This window comes from Rana temporaria, chromosome 2, assembly GCF_905171775.1.
Source record: "Rana temporaria chromosome 2, aRanTem1.1, whole genome shotgun sequence".
Lineage (NCBI taxonomy): Eukaryota > Metazoa > Chordata > Amphibia > Anura > Ranidae > Rana > Rana temporaria.
This window is the reverse complement of record NC_053490.1, coordinates 442,840,497-442,858,549: the sequence shown is the minus strand read 5'-3', so window position 1 is coordinate 442,858,549 and position 18,053 is coordinate 442,840,497. Positions and strand designations below refer to the sequence as shown.

The window sequence follows — 18,053 nt, the reverse complement described above, 5'->3', positions numbered from 1 at the left end:
TGTCCGCTGGAATCCTGTCCGTCGGACATGTTCGGTCGTCTGTACAGACTCACCGTACATGTCCGAGCGGCCGCCATCCCTTGCATGCGTGATTCGACGCATGCGTGGAAGCATTGACCTTCCAGCGTCGTGCACGTCACCGCGTCATCATCCCGGCGACGGCGCGGACACGTCACCGCGCTGTCTGTCCACGCGGATTTCTGTCTGATGGTGTGTACAACCATCAGACAGAAAACTCCGGCCAGACATGTCCGATTTCAGCGAACAGTCCGGTCGTCTGTACGAGGCCTAAGATAAAAAGTTCAGTTGAGAAAATATGGTTTGGCACCACCACCTGAGCCTGCATGTCTTAAAGGGGGATTATACCTGCACTCTAATGTGAATACATATTCAAATTACAAAGTACAGGCGGTCCCCAGGTTACAAACATCCAACTTTCAAAAGAACCCTACTTACAAACGGAGGGAGACAACAGGAAGTGAGAGGAAATCTACCCCCTAGGAAGGGAAATTGATTCAGGTAATGCCGCGTACACACGATCGGAATTTCCAACAAGAAACCGTGGATTTTTTTCCAACGGAATGTTGGAAAACCGTCAAGAACGCAGTGATGTACAACACTACGACGAGCCAAGAAAAATTTAATTTAACGATTCCGAGCATGCGTAGGATTTATGTGCGTCAGAATTGCATACAGAAGATTGGAATTTCTGACAAGAACTTTTCCCGTCGGAAAATTTGAGAACCAGCTCTCAAATTTTTGCCGTCGGAAATTCCAAAAGAAAATGTCCGATGGGGCCTACAAAGGTCAGAATTTCCGACCAAAAGCTCAAATCGAACTTTTCTTGTCGGAAATTCCGATCAAAGTTATCATGGGAAAAAAGGAGTCTCCACGGAAGCTTTATTACCATTCCTTGTTTCCACAACAACCCAAAATCCAATTGTTATTGAGACAGAAAGTGAAGTGAAATCTTCTGAACAGGGGCACAGACAGCAAAACAAATGTTACAGGCTAGGCTATCCGAAAAACTTAAACAATTTTTGGGCTGGAGCTACACTTAAAAATGTACCTGCTCCGATTTACAAACTCAACTTAAAGCGGTGGTTCACCCTGCTGAACAACATTTCAGCATACAATTCGGCATCGTAGCACGAGCTACAGTATCCCGGTCCTACATTTTTTAACCCCGTACTCACTGTTTAATCGTACATAGACGATTCCGTCTGCCGCGGGGAATGGGCGTTCCTAGCAAGAGGGAGGGTGATTGACGGCCGACTCTGGCACGTCACGCTCCCCGAAGACAGCCGGAGTAGGTCTCGGCTCTTCACGGCGCCTGCGCACAGGCTATGCGCAGGCGCCGTGAAGAGCCAAGCCTATTTCGGCTATTTCCGGAGAAGCGTGACGCGCCAGAGCCGGCCGTCAATCACTTTCCGTCTGGATTGGAACGCCCATTCCCCGTGGGCAGTCGGAATCGTCTAGGTAGGATTAAACAGTGAGTACGGGGATAAAAAATGTAAGACCGGCATACTGTAGCTCGCGCTACGATGCCGAATTTTATGATAGAATAAAAAAAAAAAAATTTTTTTTCTTTTAATAGGGTGAACCCCCGCTTTAAGAACAATCCTACAGACTCTGACCCGGATTCACGTAGAGCCGCGTAAAATTGTGCGGGCGTAACGTATCCGATTTACGTTACGCCTCCGCAACTTACACGGGCAAGTGCTGTATTCTCAAAGCACTTGCTCCGTAAGTTGTGGCGGCGTAGCGTAAATCGGCCGGCGTAAGCCCGCCTAATTCAAATTTGGATTAGGGGGGCGTGTTTTATGCAAAACTACTGTGACCCGACGTGATTGACATTTTTGCGGAACGGCGCATGCGCCGTCCGTGGAATTTCCCAGTGTGCATTGCTCCAAAATACGCCGCAAGGACGTCATTGGTTTCGACGTGAACGTAAATGACGTCCAGCCCCATTCACGGACTACTTGCGCAAACGACGTAACTTTTTAAAATTTCGACGCGGGAACGACGGCCATACTTAACATTGGCTGCGCCTCATATAGCAGGGGCAACTTTACGCCGGGAAAAGCCTAACGTAAACGTTGTAACTTTACTGCGTCGGCCGCGCGTACGTTCAGGAATTCGCGTATCTAGCTAATTTGCATACTCGACGCGGAATTTGACGGAAGCGCCACCTAGCGGTCAAAAAAAAAAGATGCAGTTAAGATCCGACGGCGTAAGAGACTTACGCCTGTCGAATCTAATGGATATCTATGCGTAACTGATTCTAAGAATCAGACGCATAGATACGACGGGTCAGATTAGGACTTACGACGGCCTACATGGCGCTGCGCCGTCGTAAGTCCTTTGAGAATCTGGGCCCTTATCTTTTATACATTAAGACAATGAAAAGATTTTCTTTACATTTTGCTGAACGATTTTAAATATTGAAAAAAATATATAATTTTTAAAAGCACTACAGCGATTAATTTAGACACACTGAGTTCTTTATGACTGGAAGTACTTAGATCTATAAATTGTCACCAGAGCATTAAAAGTGTAAGTATTATGACAATCCAGTGGCCCTTTACCAAGTGATCAGCTGTCAGCCAATGACAGCTGATCACAAAAGTAAACAAAAGCCAGGTTATCAGCTTTTTTCTCCTCACACTGGACTATCCAATGTTGTTGATGTAGACAGTACATTTTCAGTGCCACCTGAGAGATCCCTGCATCATTCAACGATTTTAATACCATTTTTAAAATAAACCTGCAAGTTCTTTCAAGTTAATACATATGTTCTGACTTAATTGCAACGTTCACACTTTACAAAATACACACTTAAAAAAGGGTCATGTTGCATCTACAGTATGTTCCGTGTTTGGTGTATAAATCCAGATTGTTGTTCCATACAGCGAACTGTGGAAGTGCAATTGGGTCAGATGTACACTAAAAGCCTACAGTTTCAACTGTAAATGAAGAATGCTTCAGTTAACATTTATTCAACTTGTTCCGCTGTCTATTGTACACCAAAACTATTTAACACTAACTCATGCTGTTTGGTGCTTGTACATTGATTTTAGTACTTGGTTCCATTAGAAAAGTGAAGTTCTGCTTCAATACCTCTTAACATTAACACTCCATTACATTTGTGGCACAGTAAATCGAAAGATAAAAGGCTTGTAAAGGATAAAGAACCATCAGTTGAGAGCAAAGGCACCGTATTAATGAACAACTGTGACAAGCGTTTCCATTCACTTTAACCCCTTTAAAGACGGGGAAAAATGTTCCAAAACATAACATTGGGATGTAAAGCCTTATCAGGCAACATCCTGCAGGGTTTATTCGCCAAACTAGATAATAATGTAATGCAATTCCACCCAGCTGTGATTCTTTTAAAAAGGAAGTCAATGATTCGTTGGCAAGTTCGGTGCAAGGCTAGGATTGCACCTAAGCGACCATGCGAGCCATGTTTGGATGGGCACAGCAGCCCACTCATTTGAATAAGCGGCTGTGCCTGCTTTTCATGCAGAAAAAAGTTTCCTGCACATTTTTAAAAATGTAGCCAGAGATAAATCGCATGATGCTTTTGTGCCATGTCATTTCCCACAACCAAAAACACGCTGCATTTGCGGGGGTACCATTAAGAATGAATGGCAGTCATCCGCGTCTGCAAAGTAGCAGCGCCATTTGGCTGCAGGTGCTGGAACGGGCACGTCGTGCACCTACACAAATGTAAACCTAGCCTAAGGCCAGATTCACACTTTATTTGTATCAATTTGAATGGGCTGCTCACAACTGACTTCATCAATCACTGGACTTTTTTCCCCCTCAAACACCCTACACCCCACTGCAACACACACCGGTACAGTAAAATACAAGTCCACTGTAATGCTTTGAAGATGCCATTCAAAATAAACAGGACTGCAGTGCATTACAGAAAAGTGAATATATTAAAAAAAAAATAAAGCAAATGTAGCTACAATGCACTATGCAAGTTACTTGGGGTTTTGGCTTATTACTACGGAGGTTACTGTATTTATTTGCTTTAAAGTGTCACTAAAGGTAAAAGTTTTTTTTTTTTTTTGCCATTTTGGATAGCATAAGGAAGGGTAAACAGGACAGATAGAGGGTGAATCTCCCTAATGGGGGCACAGACAACAATAAAAATGGACAGTCCTAATCCCTCTGCACAAAAGTTCACCTTTAGTGACACTTTAAAACAACTGATACCCAATGCTATTGAAGTAATTGCAAAGCTTCCATTTTGTTTATTAAAACAAATATGTTATACTTACCTGCTCTGTGCAATGGTTTTGCACAGAGCAGCCAGATCCTCTTCTGGGTTCCCCCGCTGGCACTCCTGGCTCCTCCTCTTCAACAAGTGCCCAAAGTAGGAAGCCATTCCTTATAGGGGCCTTCATGCAGGCACGATCTCAAGCCCCACTGCCTGCGTCTATAGACAGGCATTGGGGCTCAGCTCTGCCCCCTTGTCATAGGATATGATTGACACCAGCCACCAGCTCCTGGCTTCTGTTGCTATCAATTTGCCCTGTGAGGCAAAAGAGCGGAGAGCGCCGCTGGTCACGAGATCTGGCTCATGTAAATATAGAGGGGGGGTATGCTGGACACATAAGATTTTCCACCTACTCTAACAGTATCGTTAAAGTATTTGCCATCGTGTTTTATGAAATGTTAGGTGGCAAAGCTAACAACTATGGAAAACTATAAAGTGTTTGTTGCACAAACATTTCATATTACTGACGGTTGCATGTTATGCTATGCACTTTTATATATAAAAAAAAAATTGTTCTTTGTATTACTTCCTTCATATGAAATTCCTGGTGATCCTGCCAGTCCACCTGCTTTCCCATTTCAAACCGACCACGTCAGGCAAGAGAACCCATCTTGGCGTGGTCAGTTTTCTGGATGCCCTGGGAAAACAAACCAAGCTGCTTGAGAACCACAAACCAGCTCAGAAAGGGTCCAAGTGCTATATCCCCTTGGTTGCAAATTTTTTTTTTGACATGTGGAGATACTCAGCACCTAGACAAGCCATTCTCAAACAGGGTGGAACCCTAGGATTCCTCCAGACATAGCATATGGGTTTCTTTAACAGTGGGTGATTGACCTACTATCTGATGATGCTTACATAGTTCTAGGGCTAACATGACACATCAGCATGACAAGAGGGATCTTTTCAACTGTCTGTAAGGGTGGTATTATCATTGAACCCCAATGAAAGTGTAAATTCTTTCAACTTACCTTACCTCTGATGTATTGAGGCACCTCTCCCACTGACCATATTATAAGGAGTACGCTTCTTCAATGACCGCCAATAAAATATTCTCCTGACCACAATGTAAGGGCGGGCCCCCTTCACTTAATGTAAAGCATTTCTCTTCTGATCACCAACGTAAGAGAGTCTCTGTCTGCATTTTTTTTCTGACCATAACCATTTTCATTTTGTAAATATTACTGCAAATCAATCAAATTGAGCCTTGGGGTGTCTAATACTCTAGTTATGCCACATTCTTTAATATTTTTTTTTATCATACCCCTAACTTACTAGACTTAATGTACCATGAACTGTAGACTGTTAACAGGGGATCCCCAGCACCTGAAAATGTTTAAAGGTTTCTCTGGGGTAAAAAGATGCAAAAAGCTGGACCTAGATATTAAAAACAACCACTTAGCAGCTCAATTTCATCAAAAAAAGTCGAGCATCAATTATAATGGTAGTAAAGGTCAAGAACATTTATATCCAAGGATGTGGTTGAGGATAAGTATAGACTATGTAATTAGTCTGAGCAAGTGTTTGATTTTTATAGCTATATTTGTCACAGAAAGATGCAACAAAACAGATTTGAAATAACATGCAATTAAATTGAGTTTGACGGCAGTGTACCTGCAGGGGATACAAGCATGGCGTTCTATTTAAATGACTCATCATATTCAGCATTACTGCTTTGCGGTACATGATATGTTATTTTACTGTGAAACAGTCTTAGACACTGGGTATAGTCTGTAATGAAAAACGAATATACAGGCGGTCCCCTACTTACAAACATCCGACTTAGAAACGACTCCTACTTACAAACGGAGCGAGACAACAGATAGATTTTTTGGCTGGAGCTACACTTTAAAAATGTACCTGTTCCAACTTACAAACAGATTCAACTTAAGAACAAACCTACAGTCCCTGTCTTGTTTGTAACCCGGGGACTGCCTGTAGTAATAAACCACCTTTGAGTCACAAATTGTAAGCATATAACCTAGTGATTAAGCATATATAATGATTAGAGCTGCGCGATAAATCGTCAAGAATCGTTATCGCAATTTTTTTCCCCTTTGCGATCTTGACAAAGTATTTCCCGATCTTTCTATGCAGAGAATTCTCTCTGCTCTGCTGAAGCCACAGCTGTAAAATCCTAAAATCCGGGGAGTCTGCCAAGTATCACAACATTCTATATTATTGAAACTTAAGTTTAAACATTGTAACAATTTGTCCTTTACATCAAAAGGAATAGACTTCTGTGTGTAAATGAGGAAAGTTTACCCACTTAAATGCTTAACTTTTTTCTGACATTTGTTGGTTTCAAGTTAAAATATATATCCAGGAGAATGCTCGTAATCCAAAGTACTCGCATATCAAAGCGAGTTTCCCCATTAAAGTCAATGGAAACTAAAATAATTAGTTCTGCATTGACTTCAATGGCATGCAATACCGCTTGCGGCCAGAGGCAGGGCACCAGAGAGCCTCATAAGCACAAAGAAAGGGCCGAGGACTCCTCAGCTGAACTCAGAAAACCTCAGAAATGTAGTAATTCCGCGATTATCTGAGCATCTCCGAACGGCGCCGTTCGGCTCTTCTCCGATGCCCTCCCCACCTCAGGCCAAACACGGTATTGCACACCGCTTTGGCTTGAATCCTGCTCTTTATGCGAGAAAACAATCGCAAACCGAGTCAGGTTTTTAAAAATACAGTGCTCGTATTGCGAACCGCTTGTTAAACGCGTTTCTTGCAATCCCGAGATTCCACTGTAATAACTGAGCACAGAGTACTGACCTCAACCCGAAAGAACACCTTTGAAGTCGAACAGAGACTGTGAGCCAGGCCTTCTCATCCAACATCAGTGCCTGACCTCACAAATGAGCTTCTGGAAGAATGGTCAAACATTCCCATAGACACACTCCTAAACCTTGTGGACAGCTTCCCAGAAGAGTTGAAGCCGTTATAGCTGCAAACGTTGGGCCAACTCAATAATGAATCCGTACGGAATAAGACTGGGATGCCATTAAAGTTCATGTGAGTGTAAAGGCAGGCGTCCCAATACTTTGATATAATGCATAACTTTTAAAGGAGAAGTTTATTTATTACAGGTACTGTTCACCTATTGTTGTGGGTGGGATGTACCATACAGGTACTGTACATGACTTTATGGTGCTCAGTGCTGTTTGTCCCATAATTCATGCAGACATCATATTTGTACAGCTGTACACACTTCATATGTCATTTGCTACCCAGATGTAGGCAAATGCACAAGGAACAGCCAGATCCAGGAAACCCACTCATTTACCGAATTCCATTCTAATGCAAATACGTACAAATATTACATGTGCAGTGACCTAGCTTAGAACAAGCATGGTTACATCAGTATTTCAAAGGTCTTTCACGATGCGCTTCCCAAGTAAATTATATTTTAATGGTGTTAGTTTCATGTTCCATTAATTCACAGATGGAGATTTCACTTTACAAATCTGTTTTTATAACAAAAATGTCTCTCAAAATGATATTAGTATTTACGTATACAGCTTTAATAGCCCAATATTAAAACACAATTAGCCGTGTTAAAAGGGGGAAGGGAGAGGCCTTTTTAAACTGCAAGACAGTATAGATTTGAGTATTTATGTCAGTTTTTAAATGATTTTTAAACTGGCAAAAATATAGCAGCGAGAGAGAAGAGCCAGAGAGGGAAGGAACAATAGAAACCTGTTCTGCACAGTGTAATACAATGAATATTCTTACAGATGAGGCAAAAACATCCTCAGCAGCGTGATGCTGCTCCTTGGTTGTCCAATGACAGGCTGGAATGGGTCATGGACCAATCTATGTTGCTTATTGCTTGACTTATCGAGTGCAAAGAAAAAATATAGTGTACTTTTAGTAAGCTTTATGGATATGCATGCTCTCCTTGGTGTTTTTGTGATTGAGAGTTGAAGATTTTCTTTTAGCTCACTGGCTCGGGACAGTTGGAACTAGGACTGTTGAGCGATCAGCTCCACATGCAACATTTCATATTTACTGTAGGTGCCTATTAGAGGTCAGTAACTCAAAATATTGAAGGCAATATGTCAGGATGAAAGTCAATCATCTAAACATTTCAGAAGACCTTAGAAATTCCAGATTCCATGCTTCTTGCAGCACAGATTTGCTATAAAGTGAAAATCAAAATGTTAAATAGGTAAATGTTATGCCGCGTACACACGACCGTTTTTCATGATGAGAAAAACGCCATTTTTTAAATTGCTCATTAAAAACGGTCGTGTGTAGGCTCCAGAGCATTTTACTCTACGAGAAAAATGGGCATTAAAAATTTAGAACCTGCTCTATTTTTTCTCTACGTTTTTCACGTCGTCGTTTTTCTCATCGTGAAAGTAGGCTTTAATGACGGGGAAAGAAAACGTGCATGCTCAGAAGCAAGTTATGAGAAGGGAAATTTGCATAATCAAGCCCAAAGGGTGGCACAATTCGAATAGAACCTCCCCTTTTTTAGTGCCGTTGTACGTCACCGCGCTTTCCTCAAGCATTTTTTATCATGATCGTGTGTATGCAAGGCAGGCTTGAGAGGAATCACGTCGAGAGAAACGTAGTTTTATTCCATGACATGAAAAACGGTTGTGTGTGCGCGGCATTAGGTTTATTGTTACAGGTCTGTTTAGTCACCTTATGATTCAAACACTTGCACTTACTCAACGCGATTGTAAAGCCTCCCTCCTATTGAGTGACCCCACAGCAAGCAGCTTCCTATGGTGGCACCCAAGCCACAGCTTCGTGTCCATTCAGAGACAAAGCTGTTGCCCGTCCCTTCTCTCAACATTGGCCGCTTGACAGCAGTGGTTGCCAATGGCTCCAAACTGCTGATGCAGTCAATGAAGGGGGGGTGGGGTTAGGGGGTGTCCCAGGCAGCCGAGACACTCCTGCAACATCGCTGTATCTAGATGGGGCTGCTGCACTGCATTAACCACTTCAGCCCGGAAGATTTGGCTTATCGATGACCAGGCCATTTTTCCCCCACAAATAGAGCTTTCTTTTGGTGGTATTTGATCACCTCTGTGTTTTTTTTGCGCTATAAACAAAAAAAAGAGCGACAATTTTAAAATCTAGATTAAAATAGAAAACCTTAAAAACAGGAAAACCCTGAAGGATTTCATTAAAGGCATGTTATTGACTTTTCATTATTTTTATCATGTGCTTATTGTGACTGCTGAGACAATACACATGGAATATTGTCTTTACCAGACTAATACAGATCTTTCTGTATATGCCTGAGGAGTTGACAACTTGTACGGGTATTACTGTGTCTTTTGCTGTATTAGTAAAGCCTTCATAATAAAAAAATTAAAATAAAATAAATAAATAAATAAACTTAGAAACCCTGCCACCCGCTCCACTTCCCACTCCTTCCCCAAAAGGTATGGGTAGATTCCCTGCCAAGCATGAAAGGCAGAAAACACAGATTATTGTTTTATCCCTTTCCTAATGAAAAGGGAAAAGATCATTACCAAACATAGATTTCAATTGTACAATACAAGGAATTTCTGCTGCTCAGAATTGCTTTTTGTCACTCAGAACACAAAATCTACAGGGTGCCACAAGTGATGCCTAAATAATACATGTTGCTTATGAAAACCTTCCCATGCCTGGGTACAGATCAATTCTTTTATCTAACGCATAGGAAACATCCAATCTATTCTCTCGTATGGCTTCCATTTTTTTGCAAAAGAACACAAGCCCCAGAATCTGAAGGCCGTTATCAAAAACAATTAGAATATTGGTACACATGATTTTTACTCACCCAATTCCAAAATACAATAAAACATTGACCATGTTCCTGTCTATGGATGGTTAGTGTTATAAGAATAGGTTTCATTTATTCATTACCACATCGATATAAAAAAACAGATTACATTGCCCATGTTTCAGATGCTTCTAAATGTGCCATATTTTAGAAATGCACAATCATAAATACCACACTTTGTCAACCAATAATTATAAAACCCATATTTATTCTTTTCTACAGAGCTCTGGTACTAAAAGTCATGATTTGCAATTGTTTCTACAGATGGGACCTCAATCTGTTGCTGTTCCCCATAACCAAGCTGATATAAACCACTGCAGTGTTTAAAAAAACAAACAGAAAAAAAAACTAAGCAACCCTCCAAAAAAAATTGTAAATGGAAAATATTCGATTAGGATAAAAATAAAATAAAAATAAAAATACCTAAAGCGAAGGATGTTTTCCACTGCCAGCAAGTATACTAGAAACTTGGACCTTAAAGCGACACTAAAGATAACATTTAAAAAAAAAAAAATAACAAACATGTTATACTTACCTCCACTGTGTGGCTCGTTTGGCACACAGTGGCCCCGATCCACGTCTTCTGGGGTCCCTCGGCGGCTGTCATGGCTCCCCCTTCCGCAAGAGCTTCCCAATGATTGGCATTAATTAGAACTTGTGTGCATCAAGAAAAGTAAAACGAGTTTTAAACTAAAATTGGTAGGCGAGCGATTGGCCAATATAATAGATACTATCTGCATTGAGTTTGCATATTCTCCCTGTGGGTTTCCTCCCACACTCTAAAGACTTGCTGGCAGGTTAACTGGCTCCTCTCCAAACTGGCCTTAGAATGTGTGGGCATGTATGCAAGGATAGGAACCTTTGGCTGTAAGTTCCTTTGAGGGAGGGTCTTATGTGAATGTACAGTATGTAAAGTGCTGCGTAAATTGTGTTATATGCCTGTAATAAAAATATATACTGTTGGGTAGAGCTGCACTACTAATCGTCAAGAATCGTTATCGCAATTTTTTCCCTGTTGCGATCTTGACAAAAGTGTTTCCCGATCTTCCCAATCTTTGGTATGCAGAGAATTTTCTCTCTGCTCTCAGCCATCAAAAGTCAAAGTCTGGGCAGTCTGCCAAGTTTTAAAACATTCTATGAGTGGAATGTTAAAGCGGTTGTAAAGGAAAAAATGTTGTTCCTTTAAAATAACAAACATGTTATACTTACCTCCACTGTGCAGTTCGTTTTGCACAGAGTGGTCCCAATCCACGTCTTCTGAATCCCTCTATGGCTGTCTCTGGTCCCCCCCAATTACTGACCAAAGTAATGCGAAAGCTCGCATGGTGGTGAGTAATTGCGGGCGCGCTCCGGCTCACTGTATCACTCGGCCCCGCCCCTCATCACGCCGTGTCACTGGATGTGATTGACAGCAGCGCCAGCCAATGGCTGCGCTGCTCTCAATCCATCCGCTCTAGCCAATCAGCGGCCAGGCTGAGCGACGAAGAGGATCTCGGGACCGTGCAAGACTTTTGACGGGTCAGGTAAGTAAAACGGGGGCTCGGGGGGGGGGGGGGGGCGGCAACATCAGATGTTTTTTCACCTTAATGCATAGATTGCATTAAGGTGAAAAAAAAATCATTTACAACTCCTTTAAGTCTAAACATTGTATCAATTTGTCTTTTACATCAAAGTAATAGACCTCTGTATGTAAATTAGGAACGTTTAACCACTTTTTTTTGCTAGAAAATTACTTAGAACCCCCGAACATTATATATATATATATATATATATATATATATATATATATATATATATATATATTTTTGTAGAGAACCTAGAGAATAAAATCATGGTTGTTGCAATATTTATGTCGCACTGTGAAAGATTTTACGCCGCCAGAATCGTGATCTTTATTCTAAGCAAAAAAATTGTGATTCTCATTTTGACCAGAATCGTGCAGCTCTACTGTTGAGTACAGTTAGGCCTCGTACACACGACCGTTTTCCTCGACAGAATCCATCAAGAAACTTGGTGGCAGAGCTTTTTTTTGCCGAGGAAAACGGTCGTGTGTATGTTTTTCATCGCGAAAACTGTCGTGGAACTCGATGAGAAAAAAAGAGAACAAGTTCTCTTTTTCCTCGTCGGGCGTCTCAATTTCCTCGTCGTGTTCCTTGTCGGGCTGGTTTTCGACGAGAAACACGTTCGTGTGTGTACTTAGAAACCCGCACATGCTTAGAAGGGTGGGGCCGTCGTACGTGTTTTACGTCACCGCGTTTGAGAACGATGAGATTTTGTCTTGACAGTGTGTACGCAAAGAAAGCTTGTCAAGATTCTCGACAAGCCTAACAAGGAACTCGTCGAGGAAAACAATGTTTCATTTACGACTAGTTCCTCGGTCGTGTGTACGAGGCCTAATACTAGCAAGAAACAACAGGAGGAGGCGTGTTTTTATAACCTCACCAATCATGTTCTATTTGGCACAAAATATAACAAAACAGCATATCAAAGCCTTTACAAAGAACACACATTTAAAGGGTTTTCTGTCATTATTTAAAAACAAGAATACAATACAGTACAAATCAAAAGAATCAGTGTCAACTAAAGCAGTTTTTCCCAATTGAGTTGTTTCAGTTTTGTATTGCCCGGGTACCACATGCACTATTAAAAGTCATTTTCTTCTTACAATGATCTCCAGAGGCACACTGTTGGAACTGCTTGCACAATGTAAACTATGAGAATAGCACACAGCCGTGCAGAAACTCTATGCATTATAAAATAAATCCAATACTAGAATTGCTATATTTTACAATTAGAAAAAAAAATCCTACTTCACGTCATAACAGCGTAGGTACATCGCTTTGGAAACGGCAAAAGCTTTAAAAAGGGAAAACCTAGAAAACACATTGTTTAGATCAGGGACTATAGGGAGAAATTAAGTGAATTATGCTTACCTTAAAGTTACTAATAAAGAGACCTGCATCTTCAAAGTGCTGGGTCCCATAGAGTAGATCTGCCTTTGTTTCAAATAACTCTATGATTCATTAGCAGTTCCTTAAATGTCTGTGTGTATACTGCAAACAACCCCGCCTGTACAGCGCTGAGGCAGGTAGATAGCACCTCTAAGGTCGGCCATTCAGCAGGAACTGGCTGAGATTCGAACCATGTATGGGCAGGCTGGATATACCAAAATGATCAATGAACTTGGACTATCACTAGTGGCTGGTATAGGCATTAACAATGCCCCTAGCAATATTCACTGTCTTCAGGGACACTGTCTGTGTTGATAGGGTAACCGTACAAATGTCTTTCCTGCAACCATGTGTATGTGTTACTAAGCCCAGGACCCTGCATTCACTATATCTGGCCTCCCACAGTACACAGAACATGGAAATGCAATTATTTTAGTAAATATCAATGGATAAATACCTTTCCTCATCAGCAGTATATAGCAGTCTTGTGACTTCTATTTATTCCTAGTGGCACTTGTAGGAGGAGTTTTCATACTGTACTGAGCTGTCCTATGAGGCTGCAGGGCTCATGATCCTTTGTCTGGACAGTGCTGATTGGCCTTGTGCTGATCACATGCACTCTCCCAAGAAGAAAAACCTCTCTAGCAATACACACCAAATTGAGCATGTGCAGCCTGACTCCAAAGGCTCGGTCTAACCTGGACATGTTTTGGAGTCAATGGAAGAAGAGGAGGATCTGTGCATACAGGATCAAACAACCTTTATACACACTGCAGGGGATTAACCCCTTAGATCCCACAATGAGTATAACAATCGTCCTTTACTGTATACACACGTACTGTTGTGGGTTGAATATTTAATTGAAAGTGTTTTCTTTATTAATGTTTGACAAGTGCAATCCCCCCCCCAAAAAAACACTTTCTCCTACCATGTTATGGGCCGATAATATCCTGTGCTCTTTGCTTGTGCTGCACTCTCAACAGTTGGCATTGTAATCATCTCCTTTTGGGGATAAAGGGTGCATTCACACTCACAAATGCACCCACTCGGCAGTTACATGCAAGAACCCCAGTAGGGGTTCCAGCAATTAGCTATGAGATGCAGTCCTATTGAAAGCAATGGGAGGCTGATGGATCACGCAGCTAACCACACCCTCTTGCATGTAATCACTCATGCCACAATAATTTACCAGTGATCAGCCCTGGACGCAGACTTAGAAGTCACGTGTGATTACATGCCACTCAAAGCAATTACCAGCAAGTTCCAGAAGCCTTCCATTGCTTTTATTGGAGAGTGGGGGGGGGGGGGGGGGAGCCATACCACTGTCAGAATACAATAATGCAGCAGGGAGCATATAGCGAGCGCAGTACACTCGTGAATCTTCGGCCAGTCTCGGCGCCTCTCGTACTGACGTCCTGACGTCCTGAGCGTACAGGACGTCAGTGCGAGAGGCGCCCGAGCCTGCCCGAAGATTCACGAGTGTACTGCGCTCGCTATATGCGGGCGCAGTATTCAAAGTCGTGGCGGGAAACGAGCGGGAGGACGCCGCCGAAGGACGCCGGACCCCGCCGAAGATGGACGCCGGACCCGCCGAAGATGGACACCGGACCCGCCGAAGATGGACACCGGACCCGCCGAAGATGGACACCGGACCCGCCGAAGATGGACACCGGACCCGCCGAAGATGGACGCCCGACCCGCCGAAGACGGACGCCGGACCCGCCGAAGAGGACACCCGAAGCCGCAGAAGGACGCCGGACCTGACAAGGCCGCAGATGGACGCCGCGCAAGACATCAAAACTGTAAGTACAAAAAAACAAAAAATCTTTTTTTCCCACAGGATTGGGGGCCACTTTGGGGGTGCGCGGTATACGCCAGAGCGCGTTATACCGCGATAAATACGGTAGCTGGAATACTGTATAATGCAGCTTACCACTTATTGGATGTGATGCCAGCATTAGTTTTTTTCTTTTTTCAGGTGAAAAACCTTTTTAGCAAGTACCAAATGTACCTGTTAGGGCTCTTTCACACATGCGGATACCATGAGGATCCGCTTTTAAACATCTGCTTGCTCAGCGGGGATCGCTCTGTTGATCCCCGTTGAGCCGGCAGATGACAGGTCTGTCTCTGCACACTGTGCAGAGGTGGACCAGTCAGATCTCAGCTCTCCCCTATGGGGGATCGGATTAAAATGAACTGTCTCTTTGTTTTCATCAGATCCGCCAGACGCATGCAAAATGGAGTTTGCCTCCATCACATTTTAGCGGAGAGGATTGGGGCTGATCGGGTGTCAGCGGACATGTCACCGCTGACATCCGACTCTCCATAGAGGTATATGGAGCGCCCGTTCAGATCCGCCTGAAAAAACTGACAGGCGGATCTGAACGGTCTGCATGTGGGAAAGGGCCCTTACTCTTGCCAGAAATGTTTGCATTTCCTATGAGCTGAACAAACAATGCAATCTTTTTTTTGTAAGCTACTTATCTTCTCCCCCACCCCCCTTGTAAAGGAGATGACCAAAGGCAGACATGCTTGAAGCCAGAGCTGGGTGACAACCTCTACTCCCACTACGGATTCAACACAACGATTGATCATAGCCACCCTAGGACATCAAAAGTGTTATTTTTAGAATTACTATATGAAAGGAAAAAAGAACTCAAAAATAAGAAAACTAATGCAGGCATCTCTTCTAGGAACTGGTATGGTCCAATATATTACATTTAGTTTTTGGGGTTTAGATACACTTTGATTTCAGTAAAGCAACAAAGTTGTGAATTTATATTTACAGACCAGGTGATACATAGTCTTTCATAGTCACATTACATAAACATCATACTAAAAGCCACATGCACACTGGCACTCCTTCGTTTAGCCTTTCTAAATGCACAAGTAGTTATCTGGGAAGTGTAAATTCAATTCTAGTAAAGCAACAGTTTAGAATTCTTATTTAGAGTCCATGAGATATGTAGTATCTCAGCATAGATTAAATAAGCATTATAATAGGCCTCATGCACACCGGCACGCCTTTGTTTAGCTTTTCTAAATGCAGAAGACATTACAACAAATTTGAGGCCTAACAGGTCATTTTTTTTTCTAAATTTCGAGCTTTAAACTAGGTTTAGCCAAATTTTGTTACACTTACACTCATTTAAAGTGGTTGTAAACCCAACCACAGAACTTGCACCTACAGGTAAGCATAGATTAAGGCTTACTTGTAGGTGCAAGAAATATCTCCTTAACCTACAAAAACGGGCACCGCTGTCTACGGTGCATGCGTGCCGTCATCTAGATGACGGCGCAGGCGCACTGAACGTGCTGTTTTTGTGAATGGCATTATCGGGGGTTAATGCTGTGTTTTTGCACATTCGCGAGAATCTGCCGGTCCCGCGCGCATGCACCTGGCCAATAACAGCGCCGGAGCGCCGAAAACAGGAAACAGCTCCAGGGGACATGGCAGCGGCGGTAGACGGGACCGAGGCGGACTTCAGGGGTTTTGATCTCAGGTAAGTGCCACATAATGAGCTAGTATGCTGTGCATACTAGCTCATTATGCCTTTCTCTTGTAGGTGTTTACTTCCTCTTTAAGGTTGGTTTTGCATACCTGTTTTTCATTTGAGTTTTTGATTCATTTTCAATGAATTCCAGTGCTTTTTTATCTTTTTATTGTGACACTTTTAAAGTCTTGGGTCAATGTGCATTTTGGTGCGTTTGCATGCGCTTTGCTGCATCCCATACCAAAAAAATAAAAAAGCAGCAGGTTCTACTTTTGTTGACTGCACAGGAACTAACTGCACTGGTGTGAACTAGTGCCATTTAAAAATATGAAAAACCCTGTACGTGCATTTTTGATGCAGATAAAAAAAATGCACTATACTGCATCTGGTGTGAACCACACAAATGGACTCTATTAGATTGTAAGCTCACAGGAGCAGGGCCCTCCTAACCCCTTCTTGTATTGAATTGTGTTGTTGCTGTATACTGTAAAGCGCTAAGAAAACTGTTGGCACTATAAAAAATCCTGTATAATATAATAACCAGCCCTCAGAGGCTCTAATTGCATCCTATATGCAAAAAATATATATTTTCTCTAATTGCGGCTAACCACACCTATACTTGCAGTGTGAATGGCATTGTTGAAAAATTATTACATGCATTTAGAAATGCTGTCTGAATGCACTGAATTGCAGGTGCCAGTGTGAATAAAGCCTATTGCTGAAACAATTACAAACTCTGACTTGATAAAATCTTTTTGCAATTTAAATACAACATAATCTAGCATGATCTAATAAGATGTAACAAAGTGGCAACTCAGTCTCCATTTACACTACTGCAATTTCATATGCAATTTGAGTCACAGAATCTATGACCATGGAAATTACATTGTTTTCGGTGGTACTTGTTCACATCAATGCAACTCAGAATGGAGCCATTGAAACTGTTTAACCAGAAAAAAAAGATCCAGTTCCTTTAAAGCATGTTAAACAGCACAGTGCTTGTGCCGTCTTATTTGGCCCCCTGTAACACCTGGCTGATTCTGTCTGGTCCTGCCCTCCCCTATGTAAACTGACCATGGTGTATCATGGCTGCTGAGCCCTGACATTGTGGTTGGTTTACGTTCCTCCGTCATCTGCTCTCTCTTCCCCTCCCTGCCAGTGCCCGCCCCCCTCCCCTCCTGCTGCTGAAATTAGGGTTAAATTGACATTATCCTCTCAGTTTATTGCCTTATAAAAAAAAAATGCAGCTATATACCTGTTTTCAGAGCGGCGCTCACATGACCCGCCGCCTCTCTCCTCCTCCCCTCCTGACTGATGTCAGCGGGGGATCCTCAGCCCCGTCTGCTCCAGCTGTCAGGCCAAGAGAGGCGGCGGGTCAGGTGAGCGCAGATTGACACTCTAAAAACAGGTTCATAGCTACATTTTTTCTAAGGCACAGACACAGGGGCACATTACATGAATAAACCGAGAGGATAGCGTCAATTTAACTTAGTGGGTTAACAACCAATTTAAGAATTAAATTCTAGTAG

General features: G+C 42.5%; 1 protein-coding gene across 2 annotated transcripts in view; it reads right to left on the bottom strand.

The window, feature by feature from the left end:
- NLK (nemo like kinase) overlaps nt 1–18,053 on the bottom strand; it is a 249,330-nt gene that overhangs the window by 85,595 nt on the left and 145,682 nt on the right. The window lies entirely within an intron of this gene.